The sequence below is a fragment of the Eptesicus fuscus genome, chromosome 3 (genome assembly GCF_027574615.1).
Source record: "Eptesicus fuscus isolate TK198812 chromosome 3, DD_ASM_mEF_20220401, whole genome shotgun sequence".
NCBI lineage: Eukaryota > Metazoa > Chordata > Mammalia > Chiroptera > Vespertilionidae > Eptesicus > Eptesicus fuscus.
Window position 1 is genome coordinate 3,948,159 of NC_072475.1, and position 12,526 is coordinate 3,960,684.

At 48.7% G+C, this 12,526-nt stretch overlaps 1 pseudogene; it reads left to right on the plus strand.

The window, feature by feature from the left end:
* Window positions 1-881: 881 nt before the first annotated feature.
* On the plus strand, window positions 882-977 carry LOC114229961 (U6 spliceosomal RNA; annotated as a pseudogene).
* The last annotated feature ends 11,549 nt before the right edge of the window (window positions 978-12,526 follow it).

A 12,526-nucleotide genomic window follows, 5' to 3' on the forward strand; every position in this document is an offset into this window, starting at 1 on the left:
CATGAACATGGTATATCTCTTCATTTATTTGAATCTTCTTTGATTTTTCTCAGGAATGTTTTGCAGTTTTCAGTGTAAAGATCTTGCACATATTTTGTCAAGTTCATCTGTATTTTTCATTTTTTATGCTATTGGTAATTATTTTATTTTATTTTAATTTCTGATTATTTGTAACTAGAGTATTGGAAAACAAGTAGTATTTGTATATTTATTTTATATCCTACACCTAGCTAAACCAGCTTATTAGTTCTAATAGCTTTTTTTTAATGGATTCTGAAGAATGTTTTACATAGATAACCATATCATTGGAGAATAAAGACAGTTTAAATTCTTCCTTTCCAATCTGGATACCTTTTGTGTCTCATGTTACTGAACTGCGTACAATAGAATGAAGCAAAATGTGGAACAGAAGGGTGAGAGCAGCCAGTCTTACCTTAGTCCTCATCTTAGGCTGAAAACACTTAGTCGTTTACCACTAAGTATGACGTAAGCTGTAGGTTTTTCATAGCTTCGTCAGATTCCGCTTTTATATTCCTAATTTGCTGAGAGTTTTTTACATCAGAAATCAATGTTGGATTTGTCAAGTGCTGTTCCTGAATCAGTTTGGATGATCATAGAGTTTTCCCTTTTTAGTCTGTTAATATGGTAAATTATATTATGTCCATGGATTTTCAAGTAAATCCATCTTACATTGGGGTAAACCCCACTTGGCCATCCTTTTTGTATTATTGCTGAATTCAGTATTTTGATTTGCCTTAGAATGTCTGCATCGATGCCCATGAGGAGTACTAGTCTGTGTTATCTTTTGTTGTAATGTCTTTCTCCGGTTTGGAAACAGGGTGGTTTTTGGCCTCAGGAAGTGTGTTCAGAAGTCCCTGTTAGTGCTCACGTAGGCAGCACGTGTCCTAAAACTGAAACAAGACGGAGAAGATTAGCATGGCCCCTGCGCAAGGAAAAAAAAAAGGTTCCCTCTTCTTTGATTTTCTGAAAGAGTTTGTACAGAATTGGCACTGCTTCTTTCACAAAGGTTTGGTTCGATTCAGTTTTAAACCCATCTGGGCCTATAATGTTGTGTTTTCATTTTTATTTAACTCAACATATTTTTTTAAATTCTGATTTTTCTCTTTGACCCATAGGTTATTTAAAAGGACATGATTTAGTTTCCAAAGATTTAGGGGGTTCTAGCTATCTTTCTGTTATTGATTGCTACTTTAATTCCAGGAGTCAGAATACATACTTTGTATGACTTGAATCCTTTAAAAGTTATTAAGAATTGTTTTATGACCCACAGTATGTTCTGAATTGGCAAGTGTCCCATGTGCACTTAAAAAGGATGTGTACATGCCCCGCCGGCGTGGCTCAGTGGTTGAGCGTCCACCTGTGAACCAGGAGGTCGTGGTTCCATTCCTGGTCAGGGCACAGGCCGGGCTGTGGGCTCCATCCCCAGTGGGGGGCGTGCAGGAGGCAGCAGATCAGTGATCCTCATCATCGATGTTTCTGCCTCTCTCTCCCTTCCTCTTTCTAAAATCATTGAAAACTTTTTTTTAAAAAGAATGAAGAAAAGAGCAGGCACTCGCCGGGCCTTGCTAGCGTGTGGGGGTGTGGACTCAGGCAGGGCTCAGCCATGGACTCACCCTGGCCGAGGACACCTGCCCGCCTCCCGCCGGCACAGGAGAGCGTGTCATCCAACCGGTGTGAGTGGAGGGAGCCGGTCACGTCCTCGCTTCGAGGCCAGAGAACAGTTCCCTGCGTGTTTCCACACTCTTTCCCCTCAAGCAGCCGCGGATTTTAGATTTCCCTGGAGTCCTTCCCCCCCTCCACCCCCCCGCAGGACCGGCCGCCCGGGCAGAGGCAGCTGCGCGTGCAGGACGCCGGCCTGGAGGGGAGGAAAGTGACTGCCTCCGAGTGTCTGCTGCTCAGACCGGAGCCTGAGGCTCTGCCCGCCTGGGACCTGGCCCTCCAGGGAGCCAGAGCGCCTAATACGGCTTTCCCACCCGGGCAGCGCCCGCAGACCCAGCTGGGGTGGGGGGGCAGCACACCCTCCTCCCCTGCCTCCCTCCCCCCCTGCCTCCCTCCCCCCCTGCCTCCCTCCTCCCCTGCCTCCCTCCTCCCCTGCCTCCCTCCTTCCCTGCCTCCCTCCTCCCCTGCCTCCCTCCTCCCCTGCCTCCCTCCTCCCCTGCCTCCCTCCTTCCCTGCCTCCCTCCTCCCCTGCCTCCCTCCTTCCCTGCCTCCCTCCCTCCCTGCCTCCTTCCCTCCCTGCCTCCCTCCTTCCCTGCCTCCCTCCTTCCCTCCTTTCCTCCTTCCCTGCCTCCCTCCTTCCCTGCCTCCCTCCCTCCCTGGCTCTCTCCTTCCCTGCCTCCCTCCCTGCCTCCTGGCCTCTCTCCCTGCCCGGGCCTCCTCTGCACTGGAGCTGCACTGTGGACAGTTTGGGGGGGAGGGGTTTGGAGCAGCCCCAAGTCTGCTCATTTGAGGAGACAGCCAGGCTTGGAGGGAAGGGGCCGGGAGGGGCTTGCCAAGCAGAAAAGAAGGGGGAGCATAGGCTCAGACAAAGCGGTGCAGGACCCCCACTCCACCCCCCCCCCCCCGCCAGTGGCACCTCACTGGCCCCCAACAGTCCATCCTGAGGAATCAGCAGAGGGAACTGGCTGTGGCCACATCTGACGTGTGTAGGGCGCCGTGGTTCCTGTGTGACCTCGTGGCTGTGGCTGTGGCTGTGGCTGTGGCTGTGGTTGTGGCTGTGGCTGTGGCTGTGGCTGTGGCTGTGGAGGAAGCAGGAGGTGGCGGGGTCATCACGCAATGGCCCTGGGTCGTACACACCCGAAGCGACGGCAAACGCACAGGGACTTTAAAATGAATGAACCCCAGGCAGCCACGGCCCTGGGTCTGTGCTGTGCCCCCGACAGCCGGCAGAGGGGCGGGGGGGGGGGGGGGGGCGGGGAGCTGAGTGCCTAGCGCTTCTGTTGAGTGAGCATCACTCCGGCCTGAGGTGGCGCTGACCCCAGGACCAGGCAGGCCCTCGGGGTGTCCGGGGGGCCATCCAGGTGGGAGTTAGCGCCCCGATGGCTCTGTGACTCAGTGGGACTTCAGCTCACACAGGCGGGACCTGTCGGGCTCGGTGCTTCTCAGCCGGAACCAGGATCCCCGGACCAGCTGGGTTGCACTTCAGGGGCGAGATCCATGTTACAGACTGAATCGTGCTCCCCAAATTCAGCCTTCACCCCATGTGACTGCATTAGGAAACAGGGCCTTTGGGGGGGGCAGTTGGGGTTAACCGAGGTCCAATGGGACCGCGGTCTCTGATGGGGCGGGAGCCAACCAGTACAACCAGCCCTGGCACCCCCCTTTTAAAGGAGCTGTGGCCCCAACCGTGTGGCTCAGTGGATGGAGTGTCGGCCTGTGGACTGAAGGGTCCCAGGTTCGATTCTGGTCAAGGGCAAGTACCTTGGTTGCGGGCACATCCCCAGTGGGGGGTGTGCAGGAGGCAGCTGATCGATGTTTCTCTCTCAATGTTTCTCTCTCTATCCCTCTCCCTTCCTCTCTGTAAAAAACCAATAAAATATTTTTTAAAAAATAATAATAAAGTAACTGTGGCTCCTCATGTGCTTTGTCTCTGAATACAGTGCAGAGGCCCTGGGGTAGCTGGAAGCTCAGGGTCATTTTTGTAAACAACAGTGCTGATTGTTGTCATTTCTGAACAAGAGATAGCTCTCCATTTATTTAGAGCATTTTAAATGTCATCAATATTTTTATAGTTTTCACTTGGGCTTTCAAATCTTTCATCAAATGTAGCCCTAAATATTCTATGTATTTTGATTCTATTGAAAATGCTATTTTTTAAACTTTATTTCCTAGTGTTTTTGATGGCTCACAGAAATATAACTTTTGTATTTTGACCTTGTATCCTGCAATCTTGATAAATGATATTAATTCTAGTAGTATTTTTTTTATTCCTTGGATGCTTCTATGTAGATCATTGTGTCAGCAAATAGAGACAATTGTACTTCTTCCCTCCAATCTTATGCCTATTGTTATTTAATACCGTGGCTAGGACCTCCAGTACAAGACAGTCTGACCTTGTTCCCGGTTTTAGGGTGAAAGAATTAAGTTTTTCACCAGTAAATATGTTGTTAGCTATAGGTTTTCCACAGTTGCCCTTTATCCAGTTAAGGAAGTTTCCTAGTTTGGTGAGAGTTTTTAAAAATTATCAATACATGTTGCATTTCATTGATTTTTTTAGTGATCGTTTGATTTTTTTCCTTTTAGTGTGTATATACATTTTTGGGGGATACCCTATATTTAATATATATAAGACATTTCCAACTTTCCATTTCTTTTTGAGTCAGTTATAAGAATTTGTGTCTTTCAAGGACTTTTTCCACTTCATCTAAGATGTGGAATTTATTGGTTTGAAATTATTTCAGTATTTTCTTATTATCCTTTTAATATCTAAAGAGCCTGTGGATGGTTTATTCATGTCTAATATTGGTTATTTGTCTTTTCTTCTTCATTAGTATTGCCAGTTTAACATTTTTCTAATCTTTTCAAAGAACCAGCTTTTGGCTTTGTTATTTTTTCTGGTGTTTATTGCTGTTCTTCTTCTTTTTTTTTTAATGTATTTTATTGATTTTTTACAGAGAGGAAGAGAGAGGGATAGAGAGCCAGAAACATCGATCAGTTGCCTCCCGCACACCCCTACTGGGGATGTGCCCGCAACCAAGGTACATGCCCTTGCCTGGAATCAAACCTGGGACCCTTCAGTCCGCAGGCCAATGCTCTCTATCCACTGAGCCAAACCGGTTTTGGCTATTGCTGTTCTTTTCCTAGCTTCTTAGTTAGATCACGGGTTTTGAACTTACTGTCTTTTCTATTTGCATTTAAATTATAAATTTCCCTCTAAAGTGATCCATTGCTCAATTACATTGAATTACTGTGATCTACCAGGAATTTAATCCCATTGTGACCTGAGAACGGACTTTGTATGATCGAATCCTTTCCAATGTGTTGAGATGGAGGCTGCAGCCGATGAATTAGCTTGGGGAATCATCGTCACGGGGGAATGGGCACTCTCGGGGTGAGGGTGTGCCCACGGAGCTCAGGCCGCTGGAGCAGAGTGTGAGGCCCAGAGCCCCGCACGGAGGCTGGGAGGGGGGCAAGGAGGCGAGAGAGCCAACCAGTCGGAAGGGCGGTGCCATGCCCCTCCCAGGAGGGCGTTCTGGAGAGAGATGAAGGTGTTTTTGGTTGTTACCATGACTAGGAGTCAGTGGTGACGGCCAGGGGGCTGAGAGAGTGTGCCGGGAGCCAGGTAATTCCGAGTGAGGACTAGTCCCGTGCCCCCTGAGACTGCAAGTCGCACCAAGCTCAGCCTGTGATCAGTGCCGCGGTCCGCGGTGCAGGCAGCATCACATGTAAACTGTCTAGCAGCCACGTTAAAAAGGTAAAAAGAACCAAGTCAAATTCTTTGGGTGATGTATTTTATTTAATCCGGTATATCCAAAGTATTATTTCAACATATAATCAATATAAACATTCTTAATGAGATTTATTACTTATTTTTTAATAATTGTCAGCCCAGCCTTAGCCGGTTTGGCTCAGTGGATAGAGCGTTGGCCTGTGGACCGAAGGGTCCCAGGTTTGATTCTGGTCAAGGGCACATGCCCGAGTTGTGGGCTCGATCCCCGGCAGGGGGTTTGCAGGAGGCAGCTGATCAATGATTCTCTCTCATCATTGATGTTTCTCTCTCTCTCTCTCTCTCTCTCTCTCTCTCTCTCTCTCATTCTCATTCTCTCTCTCTCTCTTTCTCTCTCTCTCTCTCTCTCTCCCTCTCTCCCTTCCTCTCTGAAATCAATAAAAATATATATTTAAAACAAATGTTCCTTATTAAGGAAAAATTCTCTCCTAAAATTCTCTCCTGTACTGGCTACTATATAACTTCCTAACATAAATTTAAAAAGATAATAATAATTGTCAGTTGACAACACCCAGAGCAGCCACATTGCAAATGGCCAGTGGCTGTGGCCCCTGACCTGGACGGGGCAGGTCGAGGCCTCACTTCACTGCTGTGTGAACACCACGCCTCTTGGGCATTGCGTGTACGTGGGTTTTCCAGGAATGTGCTACTGTGCAAACAGAGGATTGAGGTTTGACTGTACTTTGTTTTTTCTGGAACTTCACCAAGAGTTCGCACCGTTTGGGGAAGTGAGATCATCCCACAGCACCCCCGTTTCCGCGGTCTGAGTCCCCGACACAGCCCGCGCCCCAGCCAGCGCCGCTTGAGGCTTCGGGTCGTGGTGATGCTGCCTGTGGGGACAGGCACCGCGTTACTCCCTCCGGCGTCCTCTGGTTTACCCGCCTCCAAACGTATGACCTTATCACACATCACCTTTATTTCCTCTATGGATTATTGCTGAGAATTACGTTGATTTTTTAAAAACTATGAGTGTAGGTAGGTTGTATATGTATACATTTCTTTTTTGTTTTAATATATTTCATTGATTTTTTTTTTACAGAAAGGAAGGGAGAGGGATAGAGTTAGAAACATCGGTGAGAGAGAAACATCGATCAGCTGCCTCCTGCACACCCCCTACTGGGGATGTGCCCGCAACCAAGGTACATGCCCCTGACCGGAATCGAACCTGGGACCCCTCAGTTCTCAGGCCGACGCTCTATCCACTGAGCCACACCGGCTGGGGCTGTATACATTTCTTACCAGGTTACTATAGGAGATATTGAGCAGATCCAACTAGTACTAAACTATTGCTAATCATGAAAATATTAGCTATAAGTAAGAATATAAAAATGCTTGTGAGAAGGAGGGATGTGGGGTCCACAGTAGAGAAGGGCCTTCGCGAGGTTCCGCCCCTCCTGCCTGGACGCTGAATGCAGCCAGAGCTGGTCTCCGTCATGGGGGTGGGAAGAGGCACAGTGGGCTTCTTTATCTGAAAGTCACACAGGACCTTCTCTGATTGGAGCAAACTCAGTGATGCCATCAGATTAGGGCCCAGGCGTCCTCAAACTACGGCCCGCGGGCCACATGCGGGTGTTTTTGCCGTTTTGTTTTTTTACTTTAAAATAAGATATGTGCAGTGTGCATAGGAATTTGTTCATAGTTTTTTTTAAACTATAGTCCAGGCCCTCCCACGGTCTGAGGGAAAGTGAACTGGCCCCCTGTTTAAAAAGTTTGAGGACCCCTGGATCAGGCCGTCAGGAGCTCTTCTCATAAAGGCTGTCCTGTAGAATGGCTTTGTAAATGCTGCGTTCTGTCACCAGCCCAAATACTTACCACGAAGTATCAGACCTCCTTCCGTCCGCTCACGTTGGAACCCTTTTCCTGGTCTTAATCTATTGATCCATCTGGTATCCTGGATTCCCCGCTGCCACCCCTCCGGGCGGGGCAGGCCATGGTGGTCACCGGAAGACCGGAGCGTTAGACAATGAAATCACTCAGTTTGTGCAGGAACGCGCTCCGTAGGGAAATATGTTTCATGCTTTTACATTGTTCTCAATGGCAGCAGAGAGACCACCCTCGCCAGCACAGATGTAGTAACGAGTCGGATCAAATGAAACTGTTTTTAGGGTGTTCCAAACATAGTGCAGAAATTCTCAGGCCCTTTCACCCTGGTTTTTAGTTGTCTTTTTCCCTAAAGTTATCTCACGGGCCATGGAGGGGGCATCTGCTGCAGCAGGCACCTCGGCCCGGCGCGGTGGTGGTGAGCAGTACCTGATGACCAAGTGGCTTTCTTTGTACTTCCTCGTTGTTTCACATTTCGAGGGAATAATATTGGTCACCATTTACCGGGCATCTTTCATGGGACAAGCCCAGTGCCTGGTGTTTGGATCCTCTCAGGTGGGAATTACTGTCCATGTTTTATTTATTTACTAGTGGCCTGGTACGCAGATTTATGTACATTAAAAGGAAATTAATTAGAAGAAATATTTTAATATCACTATTTGCCCTTTCTCTATAATAGAAGTGTCAACCAAATTCACAATTGACAATGACAGATCAAAATACACGCGTGAGATTGGTGCCAGCAAGAGCTTTATATGTATGGCGCATGCGCGAGTCAACTTAGCCTTTTACAGATTTAGAATAAACTTGCTTAATTAGACCTGCTTTCTGATTTAGCTAAACTTTTTCCAGCCCAGTGAAGCACCCCACTTCTCTTTCAGGTAATTGTCAGCAACACAGCAGTAAATATCAACATGAAGCAGATTATTATTGTAGATCACGCAGGGAGAACAAGGGTAAAATATTTAACTGCAGCAGTGTTTGACTATATTCTGCGCAGTGAGAAAACCTGAAGTCATTTTCAAGGTCCACCATTTCTTCTTTTCAGTCGGATCAAGTTTCTAAGCTTTCTAAATCTTCGTTTTCCGGCTAATGAAAAGAAAATAGGATTCTACCGAGTCTCCTATCTACCTACTCCAGGACTTCTGTGAGGATCAAATGAGATGAGGCACAGGAAAACGCTTCACAGATATTTGGTTAAAGTGTAAAATGTTTGCACCTGGCTATAAAGCAAGTCATGTTCCTGGGCTGAAGAAACTCCAAGGAGGCTAGTCACTAGGGAGAGGAAACTGGACATTGCTACATGACGTCATTACCCGGCATCCACAGCCACCATTTCCGGGCTGGGCTGTGGGCCACATTTTCTGCCAGGGGGTCTTGGCAGTGTTGGCTGCAATTTGGTGTGGTGTCGCTCTGGGGTGGTGGCAGGGCCTGTGTTCCACTTGAGGGAAGCCGAGTGTTGCTTTGTCGGTGCCAGGTTCACAGTGCCGTTTCTTTGTAAATGGTCAAGGCAGCTCCTGCGTTGAGCGTCTGTCCCCTGGTGGTCAGTGCCCATCATAGCGACCCATTGGATGGACACTTAGCATATTAGCCTTTTATATAGAGAGATTTTTTATTTATTTATTTATTTATTTATTTATTTAAAAATATATTTTATTGATTTTTTACAGAGAGGAAGGGAGAGGAATAGAAAGCTAGAAACATTGATGAGAGAGAAACATCGACCAGCTGCCTCCTGCACACCCCCTACCGGGGATGTGCCCGCAACCAAGGTACATGCCCTTGACCGGAATCGAACCTGGGACCTTTCAGTCCGCAGGCCGACGCTCTATCCACTGAGCCAAACCGGTTTTGGCAAGAGGTCTTTTTTAAAAATATATTTTTATTGATTTCAGAGAGGAAGGGAGAGGGAGAGAGAGATAGAAACATCAGTGAGAATCATTAATCAGCTGCCTCCTGCATGCCCCCCACTGGGGATTGAATCCTCAACCCAGGCATGTGCCCTTGACCAGAATCCAACTTGAGACCCTTAAGTCTGCAGATGGACGCTCTATCCACTGAGCTAAACCGGCTAGGGCTGTCCATGTTTTACAGGTGACAAAAGATTTGATGCATCTTTTCATTTGCTACAGAGGCAGGCTCTGCAGTCTCTAAATAAATGTGGGTAGCCCGGCTGGCATGGCTCCGTGGTTGAGCAACAACCTATGAACCAGAAGGTCACAGTTCAATTCCCGGTCGGGTACATGCCCCTGAGTTGTGGGGCGTGCAGGAGGCAGCCGATCAATGATTCTCTCTCATCGTTGATGTTTCTATCTCTCCCTTTCCCTTCCTCTCTGAAATCAATAAAAATATAAATTTGAAAAAATAAAATAAATGTGGGTTGAGCTCATTTAGGTTTGAACCTCATCTCCTTTTCTTTCTTTTTTAAAATATTTTTATTGATTTCAGAGAGGAACAGAGAGATAGAGACATCAATAATGAGAGAGAATCATTGATCGACTGCCTCCTGCAAGGCATGCCACACACTGGGGATCGAGCCCGCAACCTGGGCATGTGCCCTATCCGGGAATCGAACCGTGACCTCCTAGTTCATCGGTCAACACTCAACCACTGAGCCACACCGGCCGGGCTGAACGTCACCTCTCTTTTTCTAAACAGCGGCCAGCCCGGCTATCGCCGCAGGTCAGTGATCTCATCGGTTCTTCCCAGGCCGCTGCTCATCCTCGTTCAGCAAGCGTGGGTAAGCACCCACTGTGTGCCAGCCCCGGACAGGACACGTACAGAGCTCCTCCTGTCTGGGTGCGCTGGGCCCAGGCGTAGGGCGGGGCTAACTCGTGCCCCACAGATGACTGCTCCGTGTCCGAGGGGGCGTTGGAGAGCTGTCCGAAGGCAGCATCCTCCGTGAGTGGCTCCAAGCTCAGTGCAGGCAAGGTCCTCCCACAGGCCCCGCTGCCGGCTCTCTCCTCGTGACTGAGTGACGGGTCCCACTGTGGCCTGGGCTCTTAAACGCCAAGGCTGAGGAGCAGGGACCCCCGGGGCAGGGGCTGCAGTGACTCACATGCAGATCGGGCTGGAGGGCTGCCCTGTGTCCCTTCCTCACAGGAAGCCGAGTGCAGCTGGAATGTCAGAAGCTGAGATCAGGGCTAACAGCTTCAGCCGTCGATTGGGCGGCTTCCCATCCTCCACGGCCTGTCCCTGAGGTTCCACAGCAGAGCCGCTCCTCCCCTGAGGCTGGCAGGCCTGCTGTACAACCACGTGGCCTGGCACCTTTTAGTGCTGTTTCTTTGGCATTTTCTCCCCCAGCTGCTTCCATGGCCATGTCTTTATTCAGGAGACCGACCTTCATTGGAGTTACTCTACATTTTATTAAAGCTTGCAAATCTATTGGCAGGAAATATACTTAATTTAATATTATAATTCTTTTTTTGTTTTCTTTTTTTGTTTGTTTGCTGTAAATAGCTTTATATTTCCCTTTGGTCCAAGGCTTGGGAGAGGGCCCCAGGGGGGTTAACCGGCTGCCTCATGGTTGCAGGGAGAGGCCCAGGCAGGAGCCGGCAGCCCGCAGAGGGGCCCAGGTGTCGCCCATCTTCTCCCTGAGCTTCACCTGCCCAGCGGGGAGGGGCTCTCCGGGGAGTCACGGAGCTGGGGGTCGGTGCGGGCAGAGCCCAGGGCTGCGGGTCCACAGGGGCCTGGTCAGGTCTCCAGAGCCACCCCACGCACCTTGGGGAGGCCTCTTCATGTCCTGGAAGAGCGCAGCCGCCCCGCTGGGCCTCCCCTCGGCCGGCGCTGGGGGAAGTGGCCCACGCCCTCCAGAGCCACAGCGCCCGGGGGGACAGAAGCCCGGAGCCAGGTAGGTGCGGAGGCTGCAGTGCTGCAGGCCAGGCCCTGGGCTCCCCCTCGGCGGGATCATCCTGACGAATCTGGGAGCTCACGGCTGGTTGCAATCAGGAGTGAAGGTAAAAACCGGTGTTGGCTGGTCTGGGGCTGAGAAAACCCACGACGGTTCCGAAAGCGGTGACTAGAAGAGAGGGAGGCTGGAGGAAGGGGCGTCCTGAGTCTGTTCCGTCCAAACACTGCTGAAACAGGAGACGGACCGGGGTCACTGCGGCACTGCTGTTATAATTCTCATCGGCTCCTTTTCATCCGACATTGTCCCTAGTGTTAGGTTTTTCTCTTTGTTTGTAGTTGTTGTTTGTAATCTTTACTGTTGAAATTATTACAGATGTCCCTCTTTTTCCCCCCATAGCCCCCCTCCACCCGATCCCGCCCAGCCCCAGGCCTTCGCCAACCTGTTGTCTGTGTCCATAGGTAATGCACACATGCACAGAAGATCCTGGTTTAATCTCTTCCCGTCCCCACACCCCCTTCCCTCTGAGAATCATCAGTCTGTTCCATTTCCATGCCTCTGGTTCTATTTTATTCACCAGTTTATTCTATTCATTAGATTTCTTATTCGTTTATTTTGATTTTTAGATTCAATTGTTGATAGGTATGTATTTGTTGCCATTTTGTTGTTCATATTTTTTATCCTTTCCTTCTTCTTCCTCTTCTTTTTTTTTTTTTTAATTGATTTCAGAGAGGAAGGGAGAGGGAGAGAGAGAAAAACATCAATGATGAGAGAGAATAATTGATTGGCTGCCTCCTGCACGCCCCCCCACTGGGGATCAAGCCCACAACTCGGGCATGTGCCCTTGCCTGGAATTGAACCTGGGACCCTTCAGTCCATAGGCTGACGCTCTATCCACTGAGCCAAACTGGCTAGGGCTCTTCTTCCTCTTCTTACAGAATGCCTTTCAACATTTCATGTAATACTGGTTGGTGGTGATGAACTTCTTTAGTTTGTCTGTGAAGCTCTTTATCTGGCCTTCAGTTCTTAATGAGAGCTTTGCTGGGTAGAGTAATCTTGGTTGTAGGTTCTTGCTATTCATCACTTTGAATATTTCTTGCCACTCCCTTCTGGCCTGCATAGTTTCTGTTGAGAAATCAGCTGACAGTCGTATGGGTGCTCCCTTGTAGGTAACTAACTGCTTTTCTCTTGCTGCTTTTAATATTCTTTGTCTTTAGACCTTGGCATTTTAATTATGTGTCTTGGTGTGGTCCTCTTTGGATTCCCCTTATTTAGGATCCTCTGTGGTTCCTGGACTTGTAAGTCTATTTCTTTCACCAGATGGGAGAAGTTTTCTGTCATTATTTCTTCAAATATGTTTTCAATATCTTGCTCTCTCTCTTCTCCTTCTG